Genomic DNA, 23584 nt, shown 5'->3' on the forward strand with positions numbered 1-23584 from the left:
TTCAGTCCAGATAGGATGTATGCCAAGTTGCTAAAGGAAGAAAGGGCAGAGAAAGCAAGGGCTCTGGCCACAATCTTCCCCGGACATGCGGGCACTGCCAGATAACTGGAGGATTACACGTCGTTCAAAAAAGAGAAAGGTGTAAACTTGGCAATTATAGACTAGTCAGCCTAATATTGATGGTGGGGAAACCTTTGGAGGCAATAAACAAAATTAGTCGCCACTCAGAAAAATATAAGCCAGCACAGATTTGTCCAAAGACTAGGAGCAGTATTTTCCGTGCCCGCTGGTGTCGGGCGTGTTCGATGGCGTGAGCAGCAATATGGCGAGAAGCCCAGAAATCGGTTTTACGACGTCATGAAGCCAGTTTGCGATTGTCCGCTCAGCTCACCAATAGCGGGCCGCGTTCCCCACCATCAGACGTCAGGAACCTCATTGTAATACACCTGCATATCATTATAAAGCCAGCTCGCCAGAGTCAACCCCCCACGCCCCCGCCCACCCCCCCACCCCCACCCCACCCCTCCCACCCCCCACCTCCCCGCGCTGGATTGTCCGCCCACCCAAAGTGTTTCACAACAGCATTTAAAAGATGTGCACTTGGCGGGCTGCACTTTGAGGGGAACTCGGAGGTGAGTGCACAGTAACATTGCGCAGTGCTCGCCCGGGTCGCCTGTTGGACTTCAAGGTTAAGACACTTTGGGGGAGGGGGGGTGCAAGGACTGCCCTGTGGTTAAGGCACATTGAATAGGGGGACAAGGCCTGCCCTGCAGTTGAAGTTAATGCACAAGCACCTGCAGGGTTTTTTTTTTTGGGGGGGGGGGGGGGTGCGGTGGTGAGGAGAGTAGTGGGGGGGGGTGTTAGGGGGAGGGAAGCTGCCACACATTAGGGAAACCTTGTATAAAGTGACCATTCCTCTGCAGCTTAGACAGTTCAGGTGCAGCCACATTGACATGCGTGGAGTCAGGCCTCTAGCTTATCTGTCCACTCAAGCAACACAGAGGCATGCAAGCGCCACCAGGTGCTTCAGAGCTTTTCACCCCTCGGGCACAGACTGCAAACTAATGAGCATTTTAGTGAACTGTAGAACAGTTGGACGACAGGACACTTTGTACAATCTCCTTGTTAAAGCTGACCATGGAGCAGTCACTGGTGGAGGTGCTCACAGCCCCTTGCAATGTCATCATCCCGGTTTGGGCCAGTCTCCTCCATGGTTCAAGCTAACAGTGCAGCCTTGCAGTGTGGGTTAGGAGAATGCCTGTGCCTGAGCTGAGAGCACAGCCTGCAGTCCAATGGGCAAAGCTGCCACCAATCGGTCAAGTGGAGTGGGGCGGAGGTGGTTGTGGTTTCGGGCAACCATGCAGCGCACTAAACTCTGGCCATCCAAGTGGTGGCCAGCACTCTCCGGGATGCGTTAAGGTGCCATCAGACTTAAGCAAGAGGTGTTCTTAGTACACCCACGCTAACCCAGGCGCCTCCCTCTTTCACCCTGCAGGAGGAGTACACCGGGAGCATGGAACCTGGTGTATGCCTCATGGCACCACCCTCTGGGAGAAGGGGTGGCTGGGGTTCCCATACAAGCTGCTGAAGAGCCAGAGTGATCCAATGTTGGTCGGTGCCTAGCTAGACCCAGGGTCTATAGACGTCGCCTTTCATTTCTGCAGATGACCTAGAACCAGTGTCGCCGAAGACTGTGCATGTCTAGGGAACTGGCTAGTCACATCTGCCAGCTACTGCAGGATTTGGTGCCACGGGGACATTGAGGGCATCTACTGCCAGTGGCTGTGAAAGTGACCACAAAAGTCAATTTTTATGCCAGGAGCTCCTTTCAGGGCTCCACAGGTGACCTCTGTGGGATATCACAAGCTTTCACCCACAAATGTATCCATGAGGTCACAGATGCCATCTTCGCGAAGGCACACAACTTTGAGCATTTCACCCAGGACCAAGAGAGCTAAGATGCAAGAGCGATTGGATTTACCCAGATCTTGGGTTTCCCACAGGTGCAGGGTGCGATCGACTGCACTCACTGCTCAGATCTTCAGCACAACAAGGGGTCAACTATGTCAACCACACGCGCTTCCATTCGCTGAATGTGCAGCTGGTGTGTGACCACCACAAACGCATCCTGCAGGTCTGCGCACGGTTTCCAGGGAGTTTCCACAACTTCTACATTCTCAGTCGTACGCAGATCCCTAACATCTTCCAGGGTCCACAGAGGCTGCAAGGTTGGCTCCTAGGGGACAAGGGCTACCTACAGAGGACGTGGCTGACGACACCCATGCGGTGGCCTCAGGCTGCAGCAGAGCGAAGGTATAACGAGGCTTATGCTGCAACTCGCAACTTGGTGGAGCAAACCATTGGGAAGCTGAAAATGAGTTTCTGGTGCCTGGACCGGTCTGTTGGAGCCCTGTAATATAGTCCACAGAGGGTGTCATGCATCATCATTGCCTGCTGCGCCCTTTACAACCTGGCACTGCAACACATAGGGGAGATAGCCGAGGAGAAGATGCAGGAGCTCGAGGTCTCCGATGAGAACAACGTCGACAGTGATGGGGGTGAGAAGTTCCTCAAAGGCGATGATGATGGGGATGAGGCCCTCGCACTGGGGCCAGATGAGGCAGGTGCACTCAGAAGGCCCTCATAGCTGCTAGATTTGTGGAGGATGATGATGACATGCAGTGTGGAGACACCATGGACCCTCACATTGCATATGATGAGTTACATGAGAGGAATGAAGACATGGTAGCTAAATTTGCAGATGACACAAAGGTAATTCTGAGGTGCTGAAGGATCTAGGTGTTCTAGTGCATGAGTCACAAAAAGTTACTATGCAGGTACAGCAAGTAATTAAAAAGGCTAATGGAATGCTATCCTTTATTACGAGAGGGATTGAACATATAAATAAGGAAAAAGGCAAAATACTGCGGATGCTGGAAATCTGAAACAAAAACAAAATATGCTAGCGTAAGGCAGACTCAAAACATTAACTCTATCTTTCTCTCCACAGATGCTGTCAGACCTGCTGAGCTTTTCCAGCATTTTTTATAAAAGTAAGGATGTTCCACTTCAGTTATACAAAGCATTGGTGAGACCACACCTCGAATACTGTGTGCAGTTTTGATCTCCTTATTTAAGGAAGGATGTAAATGTATTGGAGGCGGTTCAAAGGAAGTTTACTAGATTGACACCTTGAATGAATGGGTTGCCTTGTGAGGAAATGTTGGACAGACTGGGGTGGTTTCCACTGGAGTTTAGAAGAGTGAGGGGTGATTTGCTTGAAGTATGTAAGATCCTGAACAGCCTTGACAAGATGGATGTTGAAAGGATGTTCCCTCTTATGGGTGAGTCTAGAATTAGGGGGAACTGTTTTAAAATTAGGGGTCACCCTTTTAGGACAAAGATGAGGAGAAATTTTTTCTCTTGGAGAGTTGTGTGACTTTGGAATTCTCTGCCTCATAAGGCAGGGTCATTGAATATTTTTAAGGCAGAAGTAGATAGATTCTTGTTAGGTAACGGACTCAAAGGTTATTGGGGTCAGATGGGAATATGGAAATTGAAACACGAGAAGATCAGCCATGGTCTTTTTGAACGGCGGAGCAGGCTTGAGAGGCTGAATGGCCTACTCCTTTTCCTATTTCTTATATTCTTATGTTCTTATGAACATTTGACTCCAGTCTGGCTTATGGCAGCACACATGCCCTCTGTGATAATGCTGTTGTCAGTGAGACCCAGTGAAGGCCCTAATAGTCACTCGATTGCAGGAGGATGATGATGACGACATGCAGTGAGGACACTCCATCGATCCTCACATAGTCTCTGAGAATGTCTATGTAGTAATTGTAGCTTTAAGGAATGTAGTGACTGTAGCTTTAAGACTTATTGTGTTGTATAGTATCACGTGACTGTGAACAAATCAGCTCTAAGCGCGGGGCACCACAGAATGGGAGTTCTTCTTCTCGTTGCGGAGCTTGATGAAAGCATGTAACTGCTGCTGCAGCCTGCAATTAAAGTTTGATATTTCTAATGAGAAACCTGTCTGGAAATTCAAGATCTTAACAAACTGGTGATGAGGATAAACTGGGTCCAACGTTGTCCCTTGCCCAGCGACTGTGAGTATCTTGTTTAAACAGAAAAAAAGGAAGATATACTCAACAGATATGCCACATTTTGGCAGGATTGACCCCTTTGAAGCATCCACAGAGCATTGGTGTCAATATGTAGAATGCCTCGGGTTCTATTGCCAGGCAAACAAAATAATAGGGGAGGAAAGGAGGAGAGCAATTCTCCTAAGCATTTGCAGGGGTAAAACCTAAATTTAATCCAAAGTTTGATGGCCCTGAACGCCCCCAATTCGAAGACCTTGGGGTGAATTGGTGTACCTCGTTAAGGGACACTTTCAACCCAAACCCCCAGTCACTATACAGAGATTCCGGTTTAATTTGAGGGTTAGAACCTTGGTTGAGACCATTGCTCCATACGTGGCGAAATTGAAACAACTGACCGAACACTGTGATTTCGGGGAACCCCTAAGTGATATGCTCAGGGATCGTTTGGTCTGCAGTGTGCAAGATGATGCCATTCAACGACGATCATTAGTTGAAGTAAACCTCGATTTAAAAAAAGCATTGAAAACAGCACTCGCGATGGAAAGCGCCGAACGGGATGCGCAGGCTGTACAAGGTGCACAAAATGGCGCTGTATTCCAGTTGGGACGGGAACGGACAGCTGGTGTGGCACGAAAAGCTGATAGTATCGCTCCCACGCCATAGAGGGATGCACCGCAGGTTAGTACCAGTTCAGAAAAGCTGGGACTCCGCGAGGCAGGAGACAGCCCCCACTACCTGAAAATTGAAAATAAATACAGCAAACAGCTCAGTAGCAAATCTGAAGATGAATTGTTACTGGTGTGGAAGCAATCATACTGCTGAAACTTGCGGCCTCAAAGAGGTGGGGTGCTATTTTTGCCATAAAAGAGAGCACATACTGAAGCATTGAAAACAAGATTAGGACAGGCTCCCAGGCAGCAAACTAAGTTAATCAAAGTACATAATGTGGAAGGACCAGAAACCATCAACTCTGATATTTACTCCCTATTTAGTGTACAAGTAGGAGAGATAGAGCCAATCACTTACTCTGCAGGTAAATGGAAAACTTTTAATGATGCAAGTGGACACTGGTGCTTCAACCACCGTAGTGGAAGAGCACACCTTCAAATATTTAAACAAAGGTACTCAACAATTGAATTTGGAGCAGATTTCAGCCAAATTGAAAATTTACACTGGCGAAGCTTTCCAATTGAAGAATATTACCACTGTACCTGTTTATTATAAACACCAAACAGCACAACTCCCAGTGATGGTAGTAGAAGGCGAAGGACCAAGCCTTCTAGGTCATGATTGGTTGAAAGAAATTAAACTAAATTGGTCTGAAATTTTCCAGCTACAAGTAGGAGGACTGCCAGAGCTGCTCAGGAAGTATGGCAGGATTTCTCAAGACGCACTGGGCAAAATCAAAGGCCTACAGGCTCAGATCTACATTGACTCGGAAGCAACTCCTCATTTCTTTGAAGCAAGGCCAGTTCCATGTGCTCTGAGAGAGAAGGTTGACACCAAATTGATCAGACCATCCGGATGTGTGGGGGCTATAAGCTAACAGTAAACAAAGCTGCCAAGCAGGACAAGTATCCCCAAGATTGAGGATCTGTACGCTAAATTAGCAGGAGGAACAATTTATACTAAATTAGATATGAGTCACGCGTATCAGCAGCTGGAGCTGAATGACACCTCCAGAGAGATTTTGTGACCATAAACACCCACAAAGGGTTATATCAACACACGCATCTACCCTTCGGCGTTTCTTTGGCCTGCGCGATTTTCCAGAGGACGATGGAAAGTTTGCTACATAGACTACCTCAAGCCTTGGCCTACCCGGACGATGTCCTAATAATGGGGTTCATGGAAGCTGAACACTTGGCTAATTTGGAGGAAATCTTGAGATGATTTTTGGAAGCAGGGGCGTGCTTAAAAAAAGATAAGTGTACCTTTCAGGCAAATGAAGTCATTTATTTGGGCCATTGGGTGGATGCCCAAGGGTTACACCTGGTAGAAGAAAAAGTTAAATCTATGAAGGAGGCACCTTCACCTAAAAACGCCTCTGAACTCAAGTCATTCCATAATGGTTAATTTTTATGGTTGATTCCTACCTACACATTATCAAAGAAAAATCAGTGTTAGGTTTTGGCCCCAAGAAGAAGCCTTCACGAAAGTTAAACAACTCTTGCACTCTTCAAACTTGTTGGTGCACTACAACCCGACAAAGGAACTGGTACTAACCTGCGGTGCATCCCTCTATGGCGTGGGAGCGATACTATCCCATCCATCCCAAGATGGATGACGGCTCAAAAAGGCCAATAGGCTACGCGTCCAGGACCCTTTCCATGGCCATAAAAGGGTATTCACAAATCGAGAAAGGAGGATTATCAATTATTTTTGGAGTTAAAAAATTCCATCAATACATACATGGCCAACACTCTACGATAGTGCCTGACCACAAACCACTCTTGGGTCTATTCAGTGAAGAAAAAGCTATCCCTCCCTTAGCTTCTGCATGAATTCAAAGATGGGCTCTAATTTTATCCGCATATGAATACACTTTTGTGCACAGAGCAGGAATGCATATAACCAATGGTGATGCCCTAAGACACTTTCCTTTGCAGATCGTCTGCTCCTGCCTTTAATGGCGTTTCCTGTTGCACCATGTCAGGAATGTCACTTTAATACGTTTTAATATCATGCATACTCATCATAATGGCTGCTCACCGGAATCACCCCTCCATGCTGGATCAAGAAGGCACATCAGCACCACAAGCAGCACCACATCACTTTCACAGGCAAGGCTCTACCTACCAGACCAGCAGTGTCAGTTGTGCCCAGCATATTGTGCACAGGGCATGGTTGTAACATCAGGCACGTTAGTCCAGGCTGTTTCTGGCATAATACTGGGCCTCAGATGGCACACTCAGAGTCAGGGGAGACCTCTGCAGCCTATAGATGGGGAAAATGTAGTGTAGGGGCATTCGAAGGTTTCATGGGAGTGAGGGTGGGGGCAGTATCTCTATTTCACTGTGCAATAGGCCTCAAGATGGGGAGGGGCAAAGGGCATGGGCACATCCACCTCAAACGACTCAGGGGTAAACATAGGGATATCCTCCACAATTACAATGGGATCAAGGATTGGAGGGGGGAGGTTTGAGAATTATTGGGGGGCGCAGGATGGGAAACCTGAATATTATGTTTCTCCGGAATGATTGGAGGGATTTACACAGTCAGACAGGTAGGATCCAAGCTGGTCTGGCAGTAAGACCTCAGCACCACCATCTTGCAACCTGAAGCAATGGCGCGGTACAAAATTGAGCTGAGGAAAAGCTCTGCTAGTGAGGGCTCTGAGGGCCATTTAGAGGAGTGGTGCACTGCACTGAGGGGCAGATTAAAGGGGCAGCCAACTGAAGTGTGTACTCCCAAATGAGGGGAGATGCATAGATGAGATGTGTTAGGAGCCTTTCAATGACAATGCAGTGTCCTGGGAGAGTGAAGAAATGAAGCGCATGCATGCGAGGCTAATCCTGATTCATGGCACTAAACAATCTCCTTGTATTATTAACCTCTTGTTCTCAGTGTGGAAATTCTCCAGAGCTATAATGAGGTCAAGAAATATTGGGCAACTGGTCAAGCTGTAGATGTGTGTTATAAGCAGGAGCTCAGAACCTTGGCACTGGCAGGTTCACAGATGAGAAGCCTCAGCAACCCCCTCAAATAACCTCAGTTCCTCACTCAAAATTAGCCCTCATGTGTATTCCAAAGAGTGTAGTCTTAGAGTGCAATGAATGAGGATCCCAGCGCCTGGCCTTAAAGCAGCACATCCAAGCATCTGGCCAAAACAATGTCATAGCAGTTGGTAATGTAAATGGGTGGTGGGCATGGGGAGGAGCATCTTGGCCAGGATTTCAGTGGCGAATAGGTGCTGACACTGGAACCAAACCCTTGAACTCACAGTCACTCACTCGTCATCGACAGAAATGGGACCATTGGAGGCTAATGCTGACCCATGTCTTTTTCTCATTGATGTTGCAGAGAGGAGACTGCCTCATAATCACATAAAGGCAGGAGGAAAGGTGAGAAGATTGCGATGGCCGCACCAGACTCGCCAAAGGGAGGAGCTTCACTCTCATGAGCAAGAAGCAAGAGGGCAGGACCCCCTCCTGACAAAGAGGATGAGGCTCACAGAAACCTCATGCGTAGGCGGCTCTCAAGACCGAGGATGTACACAACACACATGTCTTTTCTGCAGATGAGCAAAAGACAGTGTTGCCTCTGCACGTCCATGGATCTGGTGGCTCACACCTGCCACATTCTCCAGGCATTGACGCCGCGGGGACTGGGAAAACATCCATTACCAGTGGCTCTGAAAGTCACCGCCGCTCTTAACTTCTACGCGAGTGACTCTTCCCAGGGCTCCCTTGGGGACCTCTGCAGGATCTCTCAAGCTTCCACAACACAAGAGCACACTGGAGTTAACAGACACCTTTTTTGCCAAGGCCCATAATTACATTGACTTTGCTAGATTTCAAGCTAGCCTGGACACCAGAGCACTGGGCTTTGCTGCAATTTTCAGATTCCCACAGGTGCAGAATCTCAAAGTTTGCAAATGACACAAAATTCAGATGAGTCATAGACACAGAGGAAGATAGTAGCTAATCCCAGGAGGGCATAGACAAACTGGTGAAGTGGACAGGCACATGAGAGATGAAATTTAATGCAAGGAAGTATGTAGTAATTCATAAAAACATAAGAATGAAACAAATAGATGCAGGAGTATGTCATTTGGCCCTTGGATCCAGCTTAGTCATCCAGTAAGATCATGTTTGATCTTTGACCTCAACTCCACCTTCTTGCATTACCCTTGTATTCCTTGATTCTCTCAGGATCTGAAAATGTGTCAATCTCGGTCTTGAATATACTCATCAACTCAGCATCCACAGCTCTCTGGGGTAGAAAATCCCAAAGCTTTAAAATTATGATTTTCAAAGTGCTTTTGTTATCTAAACCATTATCCCTTGTTAGGGTCCCAGCTATGAGAATACTGGACAAGCCTGATACTTGGTAGGATGTGGCTTGTTGGGCCATTATCATTTAAAGAAAGTAATGTGTGGAAGTACCAAGGGTAAGAAAATAAGCGGCAGGACTTTAAGATTAAATTGAAACACCAAAAGACTCTTAACAATACAAACTGAAACAAAACAAACACAAGAAATAGTGACTAAGGCACACTGAGCAAATAAGATAATGAATCTAAACAATATGTGTTTCTACCTTAAACTCAATCCAACAGACTTAACCCAACTTAACGTTTTTACTGTGGCTTTCACTCTGATAGGCTTTTAAACATACTCATACTCTGGCAGGCAGTTCCTTTTTCCCTGTGTCTGGCTGCACAGGTCACAGCTCAAGTCTATGGTATATTTCTACTAATATGACCTCCTGGTCCAAGCATAGGCATCACTGACGGTCACACGCCACAACCCACCAGGCACATGTAGACACTCCTTTGGCATCTCGTCATTGACGGCGGTCCCTTGAAATCAAGGATGATGTCCGTCAAGCTTGATGAGACTTCAGATGGCTGAGGAGCCCAATTCTGGATCCACATGTTCTTCCGCAGTGGGGGCACGTTGTTGATCAGGGGAATGGAAATTGCAGCCCCAGGTTGGCTTCCCTCTCCTTCCTCTGCTGCCGCCGTTTTGCCTCGCTGTCAAGTCGCTGAGCCTCAAAGTGGCTTGCGCCTTGATGGGCCAGATAGTGCAATGCTGAGTGATCAGCAGCATTCTCCTCCCAGTCAGTGATGTTAATGTCTCTATGCTTTAGGGTGACCTTGAGTGTATCCTTATACCTTTCCCTTTGGCTGTCCTTTGAGCGTTGGCCAACAGAGCTGTGAGAAGAGAACCTGCCGAGGGAGTCTGTTTTCGGGCATCCAGACGCAATGGCCCATCCATTGGAGTTGGTTCCGCAGGAGCAGAGCTTCAATGCTGGTAAACGCAGCTTCATGGAGGACCCTTGTGTTTTCCAGCAGTCCTCCCATTTGATCCCCAGGATTTGTCGCAAGCACTGCTGATGGAGGCTCTCAAGGATCTTAAGGTAGCATCGGTAGACAGTCCACCCCTCGCTGCAGTAGAGGAGGGTGGTCAACACAACGGCCTTATAAACCAGAACCTTTGTTGACTCCCAAAGGTCCCTTTTATCAAAGACAAGTTGGCGTAGCTTGAAGAAGGCAGCGCTGGCACTGTTGACTTGGTGTTGGACTTCCTCATCGATGGTAGTCCCTTGGGAGAGGTGGCTGCCAAGATACGGGGAGTACTGCACATATTCCACAACCACCCCATCTACATGGATATTGCGGGGATGCTCAACTGGCCCAGGTAAGGTTGGTGAAGGACCTTCATCTTGGCGATGTTTAAGGACAGGCCAAGTCTCTTATACGAGGTGTTGAAGAGGTCAAGCTTCCTTTTGCATGTCCTGTTCAGAGTGAGCCATCACACAGCAGTCACCACAAGCTGAAGGTCGTGGATGTCCATGGTGGTGAGTTTTGTTTTTGCCCAGAAGTGACCAAGGCTGAAGAGCTTCCTGTCCAGACGATACTAAATGCTGACACCAGGTGGTTGGTCATCTTGGATGAGGTGGACAATGACAGTCAGGTAAATGGTGAACAAGGTGGGGGTGTTCACACAACCTTATTTGAGCCCGGTCCGGATGTGAAAGATGTCAGTTTCAGATCCTCCACTCAGGATGGTGGCGGCCATTTTGTCATGCAGGAGTCTCAGGATGGTGACAAATTTCAATGGGCAACCAAAGCATTGGAGGACAATCCATTAGAGCTTCACAATTTAATGGATCAAACACCTTGGCCGGGTCAATGAAGGCAAGGAACAAGTCTTGATTTTGTTCCTGACATTTAGCCTGGATCTGTCTAGCCACAAAGGCCATGCCCTCTGTACTCCAGGATGGTTGGAAGTCACACTGGGTTTCCAGGAGGATCTCCTCAGCAACCGGATGAAGGCGGTTCAGGAGGATGCGGGCCAGGATCTTACCCATGATGGACAGGAGGGAAATTCCCCTGTTGTTTTCACAATCAAATTTGTACCCCTTCTTGTGGATAGTAATGATGGTCACGTTCTTGATGTCCCGGGGGATGTCCTCTTCTTCCCAGATATGGAGCATGGACTGTTGGAGTTGTGCCCTGAGCTGATAGCTGCCAGCATGGTAGACCTCTGCGTCTGGCCCACACGCTTTGTTGCTTTTCATTTGTTTGATTGCCCCACTTAAGCTCATCGATAGTTTGTGGATCACCGAGGGAATCCTGTAATACAGTGGAGTCGTGATTAAAGAGCAGTTCGAAATGCTCCTTCCAATGCTGATGGGTGATGTTGTCGTCCTTGATGAACCGGGAATCATCTTGTGATCGGAGAAGGTTTTGTCCAATCGAGCGGGGTCCATAGATCGTCTTGGAGGAAGTTGCGCATGTCGTGTTGGTCAGTGTAGGCCTGAATTTCGTGCGCCTTCTCCACCCACCAGTTGTTCTTCATGTCTTGAATGCAACGCTGGACCTCAGCTTTCAGTCGGTGGTACACTGCTGTCATTCACCGTGTATGTGGGTGACTTTGCCAGGCAATGAAGGCTGCTTGCTTCCACTCGAGGAGATCGCGGATCGCAGTGTCATTAGCATCAAACCAGTCCTGGCTCCGTCGTGGCGCAAACCCGATAGTCTGTGCGCAGGTGTCTAGGACAGCGGGCTTGAGTTGCTCCCATTATTCCTGGATGGAAATGGCATCAGTGGTGGGCACTTGCTCCAGTGCACTGTGCAACTGGGCATCTAATCCATAACTAGACTGCTGCTCTTTGCAGAGCTACTTGCTCCTCCACAATTCTCTGGGGCTCCCTCTTTTCCTCCCTAAACATACAGAACTGAGTTTTCGGGTTAAACACAACTGCAGCCTTCAGGGCAATTTCTCATACACTTTTTCATAAAAATAGCCAAAACCCACTAGTTTTCCTTTTAGAGCATAGCTCCACCCTCAGCAATTTTCTTCATTGCAAACCAAGGCTTTCTTGCTTCTGAAAGCTTCTCAGTTGGGTGAAAAGTTCAAGCATTGTTTATAACTGCACCCAGGCATACCAAACCAAACCAAAAGTAAACAGCCACCAAATCTGCTTATACTGAAACCCAAACTCCACATCCTTAACCCTTAATATTACCCACAATAGAGATAGTTATAATACTCTGTAGCCATCTCTTTTAAAAACCTGGGATATGGGCCATCAGGTCAGGAGAAGGGATTTATATGTTACCCCCATTATGTCTCCACTACTATTTCTTTAATAATGCTAATTTCTTCAAGATTCTCATTCAGACAAGACCCTCAGCAACCTGCTATTTTTGGAAATTTTCCTGTGTCTTCCACTGTGAAGGCAGATACAGAGGGCTGAGCTTTGCCAATAGTTGGTAGGTCCTGCTACCAGGGCTAAACATGAGAGGCATCTCCACTTCGATGGGCAGAAGGGCCTGGGGTGGCAAGTTGCTGGTGATGCCAATTAACAGGCTGCTACCAGGTCCGCAATCCAATTAAAGACAGCGGCATGCCCCCATGAGCTGCTGGCCCAATCGGAGGGCTGACAGCTCAGGAGCCTCAGCAGTGCCACTGCTAGCTCTGGCCATTGCTGAGGCTGCAGGTCCAGGGAGAAGGCGCCTTAGGCATTCTTGAATCTCGAAGAGCATTGAGATAGGTTGGAGGATACCAGGGCCAGGCAGCAGAATTTCTGCGATTGGGTTGGGGGCAGGAAAGTCATGAAGTACCAGCGCTGCTGGCATCAGGGGGTAGTTCCATGGGCCATGACGTGCCCATAATGGATGGCCCTTCCAATCTCCCAGAGATAATTGGGAGACCACCAAGTTCCACTGGGCTGTCTCCCCAAGCGGCGGCAGGCCCTCATGACACAAGCAAAATGCCTGGATGGGGTGGGGGGCAAGTGGCTCTTAATTAGCCACCCTGCAAGTGTCCAAACCAACATCTTTCCCACCACTGGCTCCCTCCAAATACTTTCTCCTGCCATTTTACCAGCCCTCGCAACACCTGCCTGTCCCTAAAGCGCTCAGAAAATTCTGTCCATAGTATTTGTTCAATGTCTCTGCCATTTCCTCATTCCCCATTATCATCTTCTCCTGTCTCTGCCTTTAAGTGACCCTTGTTTACCTTCAATGATCTTTTCCAGTTTTGATACCTATAGAATATTTTACCATCTGTTTTTATGTCTTGTCCTAATTGATTTTCATATTCTGTTTTCTATTTCTTTATCAATTTCTTGGTCATTCTTTGCTGAAATCTAAAATCCTCTCAACCTTTGGTTTTGCTACTTATTTTGAAAACATAACAAACCTTGCTTTAAACTAATATTTTCTTTAACTTCTGTTGTTGCCTACAATTGGACTAATTTTTCTGTGAGGGTTTTTATTCCCCAAGTTGTGTATATTCATTGTGAAATGTGAAAGAAGTCTTTAATTTTGCAATTGCTTATTTATTGCCATTTTGGTAGGATGAGGAGAGGGAATATAAATTAGATGGTACAAGGGAGAGCAGGAATGGAGTGACCCTGGTTACATGTAAAGAATTCTTTGAAGGTGGTTCAAGTGGCTGTTAAAAAGTCATATTAGATCCTTGGTTTTATAAATACAGACTGAGAGTACAAAAGTAAAGGAGTTATGTTAAGTATTTATAAATCACTGATTAGGCCCCAGCTGCAGCATTATGTGCAATTCTGGGCACCACATTTTAGGAAAGATGTCAAAACAGGGATGAAATGTACCAGAATGGTATGAGGAATGCGGATCATCAATCACATGGAGAGACTAGAGAAGATGAGGCTGTTCTCCTTAGACAGAGGGTGAAAGGGAGATTTAAAGGGGTGTTCAAAATTATTAAAAGGCTTTGATAGAGTAAATAAGGAGAAATTTTTTCCAGTGGCAGGAGGTCCAGGAATCAGAGGACACAAATTGGCAAAAGAACCAGAGGCAAGGTGAGCAGAAAGTTTTTGTGCACTGAGTTGTTGTGGTCTGGCATGCTCTGCTTGAAAGGTGGTTGAAGCAGATTCACTAATAATTTTGAAAAGGGACTTTAATGGGGAAAGAATTTGCAGAACTTTGTGGAAAGGGATTGGCAATGGATAGTTCTTTCAATGAGCTGGTACAGACACGTTGTTCACGGTGGCCTCCCTGTGCTGAATCGTTCTATAATCCTATGGCAGGAACTGCAGAGTACAAGGAAACTGCCTCGAGATTGATGTGACCTAGGAGGAATTGGAAAGCCTGTCATATGGTACCCCCGATGGCAAATCATACTGACAAAATTTGAAAACATGTTTACATTGCAGGGTGAATACCAGTTACCATCCCCTTCATTTTTAAAATACACTTCAGTGAACCTCACTGGAAAACATACATGTAAGATGGAGAAAAGCTTGGGCCTATTGATCAGTCTGCTGCCACGAACTGTCTTTGCTCCCACGTGAGGAGTGGTTAACTAGGTGAGCCATGGAAAACACTCATTGTCAATCAAATCATAACTAAGTCACCAGGTGACACCAGGACCGGAAGAGGCATGAGAATTAGAAAAAAATTGTTAGATTATAACACCCAGAAGCAAATTGTTCATCAGTCTCTCAGTGGCCTGCTGAAAAAGCTGCAGCGTTTAGCTGTTTTGTAGCAGTAATATTAAAATGCTGACTTATTGAAGGACACATTGAAACAAATTTAAAAACCATTTGTCTTGTGGTAAATTGAAACACTAATATCCTATCTCATTCAGATGTTGCAATGTTGGCAAAGTAGTAACACCACAGACATCTGGAAGCACTGGAATACAAGATATACAAGAATACAAGGAGGTTTCAAATCATCAAGGTAATATAACTTAGGGCAGAATTTTATGCCTCGCGCACGCGTGCCCGACCCGATTAGGCGTAAAATCGCACGAGAAGCCGTCAGGCGAGCATCCCGAACGTCATCCCGCACAATCTTAAGGTCAGCGCCGCACGCGGGTGTCGGAGCCCCACCCACCATCAATTAAAAGGCCACTTAAGGCCATTAAAAACCCAATTGATCCAGATTTTACATTGCCCATGCGATTTTGCACTTGTCGCATGAGCAAAATGAGCCCACATTTTGCAAAACCTCATCTAAGGGTGTGATAAAAAGTGTCAGCAGAATTGGCAGTGTGAGTAGTGAGGGGTTTAGGAGATAGTTTGCTGCTGGTTACTTATCTGAACTTGACAGCTTCACCTCAGTTCTGAGCTTCATTCTTAGCATTTTCAGCCTTCGTTTCAGGACTCCTTGAGTCTCCAAGGCCCCCGGAGCATTTTGGCCAGGTGTCAGACAGCCTTGTTACCCTGGTAATGGGGATTGTGGTCTCCACTGGAGGCACCTCCTCTGAGGAGGGAGAGAGGGGCAGAAGGGAGAGGAGGCCACGTGTCCCTGCGCAGCTTCCAGGGGACGGACCTGTGGGAGGAGAGGCGCAGGCACAAGGGGAGCAGGGCCAACAGGAAATCCAAGGCAGAAGGGGCCGCAGAAGATGCCATTATCCTGCTGCCAGGGTTTACAGGCAGCGATGCAGCTACCTCAATATGTCTGAGGTGCAATGTCGAAGGAGGCTCCGTCTCTCCAGGGAGACAGTGACCTCCATTTGAGAGATGATTGGGCCTGAGATCACCTCCAACTGTGTGGGTGGATACCCCATGCCAGTGGCTCTGAAGGTCACAGTGGCCTCAACTTCTATGCCTCCGGCTCTTTCCAGGGGTCAGTGGGGGATCTTTGTGGAGTGTCCCAATCAGCTGTCCACCGTTGCATTAAGCTGGTGACAGAAGCTCTGTTCAGGCAGGTAATGACATTTATTCATTTTTGCATGGAGGAGGCCAGCCAGGCTGAGTGAGCCAGAGGCTTTGCAGCGATTTCTGGGTTCCCCTGCATTCAGGGTGCAATCGACTGCACACATGTGGCCATCAAGGCTCTAGCAGGTCAGCCGGGAGCCTTCATCAACAGGAAGGGCTTCCACTTGATGAACATCCATATAGTGTGTGACCACACGATGCAGGTTCTGCAAGTCTGTGCAAGGTACCCTGGCAACTCCCATGATGCTTATATCCTGAGACACTTCTAGGTGCCAAGGCTATTCAGTGCTCCTGCCCAACTGGATGGATGGCTGCTGGGTGACAAGGGTTATCCGCTGAAATGGTGGCTTATGATGCCTTCTGCCACCCAAGAACAGAGACAGAGCAACATTATAATAGGAGTCTTGCCTCCACAAGGGTGGTGACAGAGAGGACCATAGGTCTTCTGAAGATGGGCTTCCGTTGCCTGGACCGTTCAGGGGGAGCACTACAATACCCCCCAGAGTCCAGTCTCTGATTGTAGTTGAATGATGCGCTCTCCACAATCTGGCACAAGCAAGGGGGACCCACTGGAGGAAGAGGATCTTGATGCAGCTCCTCAGGCCACAGGTGATGAGTCCAGTAGTGAGTCAGAAGAGGAGCACGGTTAGGAGAACGCTGAGAGCATGGAGGCTGACCTTTGTAGCCTTCAGGGAGGCAGCTACATCAGGGATGCCTTGATCCAATGCTCCTTCAGCCAGGCTGCCAAAGATCAACTTCCACCTCACTCCAGGGCTGCTGCCTTCACCCTGGATGTCTGAAATGACCTTTTCATTTGAGCACAAAGCCCACTCAGTGCCTGTGCAATAAAGTTTAGAGCCACTCATGTCCAACATTATATATTGGCCTACCCTGCACCAAAAATAAAAAGTGAAGCATACTCAGGCCATTGCGACAAAAACAACATTCAAGTAATTTTCACACTCAAAACAAATTAACATTACCATGTCTGGTGTTCATTTCCACATCAGTAAACTTACAAACAAAACATTACAGAACAGAAAATCATCCGTGACCAGTCCCTCTTGTGCTCATGGTGTCTTAAACTTACGTTTACGAGTGCTACATCTTGGTACCTCCCCCATCGCTGGCAGCGGCATTGGAGGCTGTCTCTTGGCGGTCATCCTCTGGCCAGTGGACCCTGTGACGGTCCCACCTGGGAGGGAATGGCCAGTGCCATGGCTGGCATCTCCCCAGTTGTCACAGCCTCATCAGATGCCATGGTCAATGGGGCAGAGGGGCAGATGTTGCAATCATCCTGAGCGCCCTGAGAGGATCCCGCAGAGATTGTGCACCAACGTGAGGTGGCCCTGGATCTACCTGCTCACCATTAATGGACGGGCACCTAACCCGGGTGCCCAATCCATTTCCCACACTGGCACTAACATCCTGAGGTCATTGCCTGTGTGAGGGCTTGCAGGTCCAAGCACAACCCCAGGAACCCCTCATTCTGTCCCTGAAGCTGCCTCTCCATGACAGCCGCCACTCTCTCAATGGAGGAGGCAATGCGCTCGGCCATGAGGATCAACGCAGTGATTATGCTCTACATGGACTCCTCCACAGCAGAGGCCATGGCATGCATACCCTCATGGATCTCTGCCAGATCCACCCCCATATCCCACTGGACATCCAACATCTGCCGCCTAATAGATGACACCAGAGGCTCATCATCTGCCTTCAGTTCAGGATTGTCCTGGTCCCCAGCAATCCTCCGACTGCTGGCGCCTTGGCCACTCTCTGCCTCCGCCTCAAGTGAGTGTGAAGTGCCCTCAACGCTGTGCACCGACTTTCTAGCCACTGATCTAATATCCACTGAGGTGGTGGTATCTGCTTTGGTTCTTGGTTCAGAGAGCAGGCGTGACACAGGTGCAGCTGAAGCCTGGTGGTCCTCTGGCATCAGGTGTGGCTCTTTGGGGTCCTGCGAATGAGTACCTGCTGGTGAATCTAAGGGAGAACAACAACATGTCATTAGTTTAAGTTATCACACTGTCACTGTAAATGCCAGGCACCCTGGTGAGACAATGGAGATCTACATCATGGTGCCCTCGTCTTTCAATGATCAATGGAACTCCAGTTTTGAGGCTCCCATAAATTAATAGATTACACAAGAATGTTTCCACTGTCCGAAACTCTCATCTCTGTGCACTACACTCTTACCTTCATCTAACACCCCACCCTCTCCTCGACCAGCTAAATGAGGTGCCTCTCCAGCTCCAAACTCTTTCGAGTTATCAACAGTCACAGATTGCAACTCTTTCGAGTACAATCACAGTTCTTGGTTTCCGGGAGTGGGACATGAACCCACAACCCTCTGATTCAAAGGCGAGGGTGCTATGAACTGAGCCACAGCTGACACCTCCTCTCCAGCTCCAAGGTGTCCTGCCTAAATCTGGTCAATATTAGAAGGTTTGGGGGGCCTCCGCCTGTCTGTGGCCTCTCTATTTGGTTATGGCCCGTCTTCTCCTGAAAGGAGAGAGGAGCATTGATTAGTTCACTCTCTACCTGCAGCGCCATTGCAGCCAGGCCAACCACACCTGAGGAACACCTTGGAGGGCACACCCGAGTCATGGCCCTCAAGCCGCAAGCCAATCAGTCCAAACTGCCAGGGCTCACCCCCTTGGCCAGCTCCGCCATCATTGACAGTTGGCACTCAAACTCTAGCACCCCTGAGCTCCATGGGGGGGGACAGCCAGCCCTTAACACTTCTTTACACTGATCCATGTCAAAATGGTACTCACCCTTCCCGAGCGCAGCAGGTCATTGAACCTTTTGCGACACAGCACCCACGTTTGCCACACAATGTCGTGGCTGCTGACCTCAGCTGCCACCTCCTCCCAGGCTTTTTTTGTCTGGTGTGGTGGCCACTCCTTCCATCTCTGGGAATGAGAGTGTCCCTTCTGGCAGCCACCTCCTCCAAGAGCACCGCGAGGCACTCATCCGATAAATGCGGGGCTGAGTATTCATCCGACCTGCCCTCCCGCCTGGTGTCTCCAGCTGCTGTTGAGGCCATAGCTTCACTCTCCAGAATGCAGAATATATGATTCTTCCCTGGCAGCCATCAAGGAGCTGCCTATGCCGTTTTCAAACCGCCTGCTGTGTCGTCATTGGACCCGGCGCCCAACAGGCCCCCACCCCTGCCTGGCCCTTCCTGACCATTAGGAGGACGCATTTCACACTGAGCAGGCCTTAATTGGCCAGCCAGCGTGAAAGCGTGGTCATGAGTCAATGGCGGACGAGGGCCTGTTTCCCGACTGGTCCCGGACCTGCCAATCGCGTGTACCCGCCAAGGGTAAAATTCAGGCCTTAGGATTTTTCCAAAGGAATCCCAGAGAAAATAAGGAAACAAAACTAATTAAAAGTCACAGGATAATTTATTGACATGAGATGTTGCTGATTGGCTTTTTAAATACAGCAGTTTACAACTTGATAAACCTGATAAGGAATGTTAGCAATCACAAATCACGCAAGTCCTCAGTTGAAGTATTACTGATACTGATAGTTAATATGTAGAATGCATTGAAACCATTTCACAATATCTTGCAAGAGCTTTGTACTGATAAACAACAAGTATAAGGTTATATTCTCCAAGTCTGTGGCTAGTAGCACAGGAGCAAAAGTGGCACTGGTGAAGTTCAAAATGTGGCTCAAATCCATATAACATAAACATTCCTAATGTTTTAGATTGACCTGTAGAGACCTTGCCAAAAGGATCCATTGCTTCAATGAAATAATACATGGGATTTAAATGAAGTGTGATTTCCTATCTGCTTAGGAGGAGATTGGGTCTTTACTCTCTTTGTCCATCTGTTGTAGGCCTAAGGGAAGCACCATGGACAATGGAACTCTGAAGGGATGAGAAGCTTTACAGCTATTTTTGGTTTTGCAATATGTTTTTGCTAATTCTTGCTGGTACTTTTATTCTAAAATGTTTGAGAATGCTTTTCTCCTACTGGTACTGTATATGTTTATGTGAAGCCAAAATTAGCTGAATTGTTTGCAAGTTCACCAGAAAGCTAATTGTAATTGGAGCATTGACAAGGACTCAGCAGAACAGGAAGAGCTTAAAACAATAGTGTACAGAAAAAAGCAGATCCTACAATACAAATATTCACACAAGCTCAAGGAGAAATGGAGCATCTATGCAAAAAGGCTCATGACAATTGGCAATTGAGATAAAATTAATGATGGGGTTGGTTTTGAAGCATCACACATACAAGGTTGAAGCAAAATAGTACAAGATGAAGGAAGACATACACAGTAGGCATAATCTTACCTGTAGTCCCTGACCCCACTAACTGGCAAAGACCATGGAGAAGCTTAGCCGTGGTTTGACTTTGCCTAAAGTGAATGCATCATACAGTCTTTGAATGCTGGTGTGAAATATAAACAACGGACAATTTGTCATATACTGTAGCACTGTTGTTTTGGAGTCACATGCTCAGATCTGAAAACAAGGAGTTGGGAAGTATTCCACATATTTTTCTTATTCTTCCAGCTTTCATATGTTGTTTACTTTATATTAGATGTAAATGTTTTACACCAGAATGATACTGCAAAATCCTTCTAGATTTAGTAGCTTTTGTTATAAGTTTTATAAAGCAGCTTTAATAATATTTGTTTTTAAAATAAGCACCCCAAATGCCAATCTTGAATAGTATAAATAAAAATTAAACACTAAAAAAACATTTTTAACATTGTAATCTGATTAGTTGGATTATTTCTGGCAAACTGTGATGTACAGATAATTATGTATGCCGATGAAAATAAAATTGTTTGGAATTTATAAATAAAGCGATGGTTATAGTACAGAAATCTGATTAAAATAATCATTCATTTTGTGTATTTTTAAATTTAATCAAATTCTTGAAACTAGGATGTCATTTTAATTTAGTTAGCAAAGCAGAATAAAAGACAGTGCAGTTAAAAGATTGATTTATGCATGCAACACTGAAACTGAATATGCCAGAAGCTGCCAGCATTGCCCTTTGCAAGTGAAGGCAGGAATGGGCAGAATTATGATTCCTATCCCCACCGCTCTCCCTACATACATTGTGGTCTAAAGTCCTGTAACACTCTCTGTCAAGATGTATACTGGCATAGCAACCACTTAGTTGAGGTATTTCAGGTTAATCAGCACTTTGTCACTATCCCTATGTGGAAACTGTAAACCAAAATAAGCAAATTTGCTGAATGACCACTAACCACCACTGCCCCACCCCCACCTCAAATGAAGGGATTACCAACAAGATTTCACTTGTAACTTTTACTTTAACACAAATTAGAATCAACATAAATTAAATATGAAATTTCACTTCAAATAGTCGATTCAACATAGATACATCTTACAAAACCACAAGCACCCGCATCACTCCCTGCAGACATGTGCCACTATGTAGCTATATAGTTCCTCAATCTTTTTTTATTCATTCATGGGATGTGGCGTGTCACTGACTAGGCCGGCATTTATTGCCCATCCCTAATTGCCCTTAAGAAGTTGGTGGTGAGCTGCCTTCTTGAACCGCTGCAGCCCATGTGGTATAGGTACACCTACAGTGCTGTTAGGGAGGGAGTTCCAGGATTTTGACCGAGTGACAGTGAAGGAATGGCGATATATTTCCAAGTCAGAATGGTGAGTGACTTGGAGGGGAACTTCCAGGTGGTGGTGTTCCCATGTATATGCTGCTCTTGTCCTTCTAGGTGGTAGTCGTTGTGGGTTTGGAAGGTGCTGTCTAAGGAGCCTTTGTGAGTTCCTGCAGTGCGTCTTGTAGATGGTACACATTGCTGCCACTGTGCGTCGGTGCTGGAGGGAGTGAATGTTTGTGGATGGAGTGCCAATTAAGTGGACTGTTTTGCCTTGGACGGTCTCAAGCTTCTTGAGTGTTGTTGGAGCTGCACTCTTCCAGGCAAGTGGGGAGTATTCCCTCACACACTTGACTTGCGCCTTGTAGATGGTGGACAGGCTTTGGGGAGTCCTTTATTCATGTAGGGTGGCACCGGAGTCCTATCTGATAACAGTTTTCGTCCCTGAGTTTCATGCCTATGATCATCATCAGCAATGTACACTTATATGAATCCTCCCTCTCTCAGGTCACAACAGTCCTGATGGTGTAGCTTTCCCGGGTTCTTTTACAACCAACCAACCAAGCAATAACATCTCACTTCAAGTTTGTCCACTTCTGGGAAAACATCCAGATCTTTAGCATGTCCAAGCTATTCATGCAGCTTTCCAGGATTTAGACAATTTTAGCCAGCATGCACAACACCTAAAAGAGCTCCTGTCTCCTTTTCTGCTAAACAGAAAAACTGACCTCTTCCTGAGAGCGATTTGCATCTTCTCCTCACAAGAATTCTCTGTGTTCCTCTTTCAGTCTCTGTCTGCTTTCTCTATGCACTGATCACCTTCACCCTCCAGCTCCTCTGCTTGCAGCTCTCCTTTATATCTGCAGCTGTATGGTGTGTCTGTCAGCTACAAGGCTTCTGTCTTAACTTCTTTCTTGTTGGCACTGTTTCCAGGTCAAGGGTCGCCAGGTCACATGGGCCAGAATTTCTTATTAATCCAAGAAAATTACAATTGATCCCTTTACAATTGATGCAAACTCTTAAAAACCCTTTTCAAACATTTTTAAAAACAATTACAGATTCCAAGGACTTTTTAAAGAAATTATCATTTTTCCTTACAGTACTGCTTCCAGTTCAAAGGCCATCACAACCCATGGAAGTATATCCCAGCAAGGACTTATAGCTTCAAGGATAAAACAAGAGATGTAATGGTATGCACTCCACTGTTCTCTTCCTCTCTGTTACATTCCCCTACACTCTCCACCTGCCCCCACACCCCATTCACGTATCTAGAGCACCTGTTCTTTTCAGCTTCAGCTTTCTTCACTTCTCATTACAATCCAGCTTCTTATTATTTTCCCTATATTGACAATTCTGCCCATTCTTCTTTTGATGCCATTTTCCACTCCGTGCTACCGGTGCAGCATGAGAAAAATTATTTGAAAATTGATGCACTTCCAGTAGTTAACATGGTAATTTTCTATAAAAATAATTCTGGTCAGATCTCTTGTCTCTTCACTTTCCTATTGCAGGAATGTTTTTTTTGCAGCATTGATTCAATGGAGATTAACAAACAGATATTTCTGCCTCTGAAAACATTACAACACCCATAGATACCAATAACTTTCAAAAAGAGATTCAAACTTACATTTGTTAGCTGAAAGAAGGGCAAAGCAAGATCTCACGTTCTAAAACTTTCACTGTAACAAATGACTAAAAAGCATTATTGACTTTTTGTGGCAACTTATACTTTAAACTACAGAAAGTAATGTCCCCTTGTAAACTTATCACCCATTCTTAACATTCACTCTCTATGGAATTGCAATCCTTTTAACAAACAGTCCACATTTGCTCCCAGCTTTCAAGAGGTTTCCATATTCCCACATCAGTGAGTAATAACTTTGAATAACGAACGTCTCCAGGCACTTTCCTCAGTTTTTGGAGAGTTTTTAAAAATCCACCACAAGCCTTGAAGCCTGTTCCAATGATTCTTCTTC

This window comes from Cetorhinus maximus, chromosome 19 (genome assembly GCF_964194155.1).
Source record: "Cetorhinus maximus chromosome 19, sCetMax3.hap1.1, whole genome shotgun sequence".
Classification (NCBI taxonomy): Eukaryota; Metazoa; Chordata; class Chondrichthyes; order Lamniformes; family Cetorhinidae; genus Cetorhinus; species Cetorhinus maximus.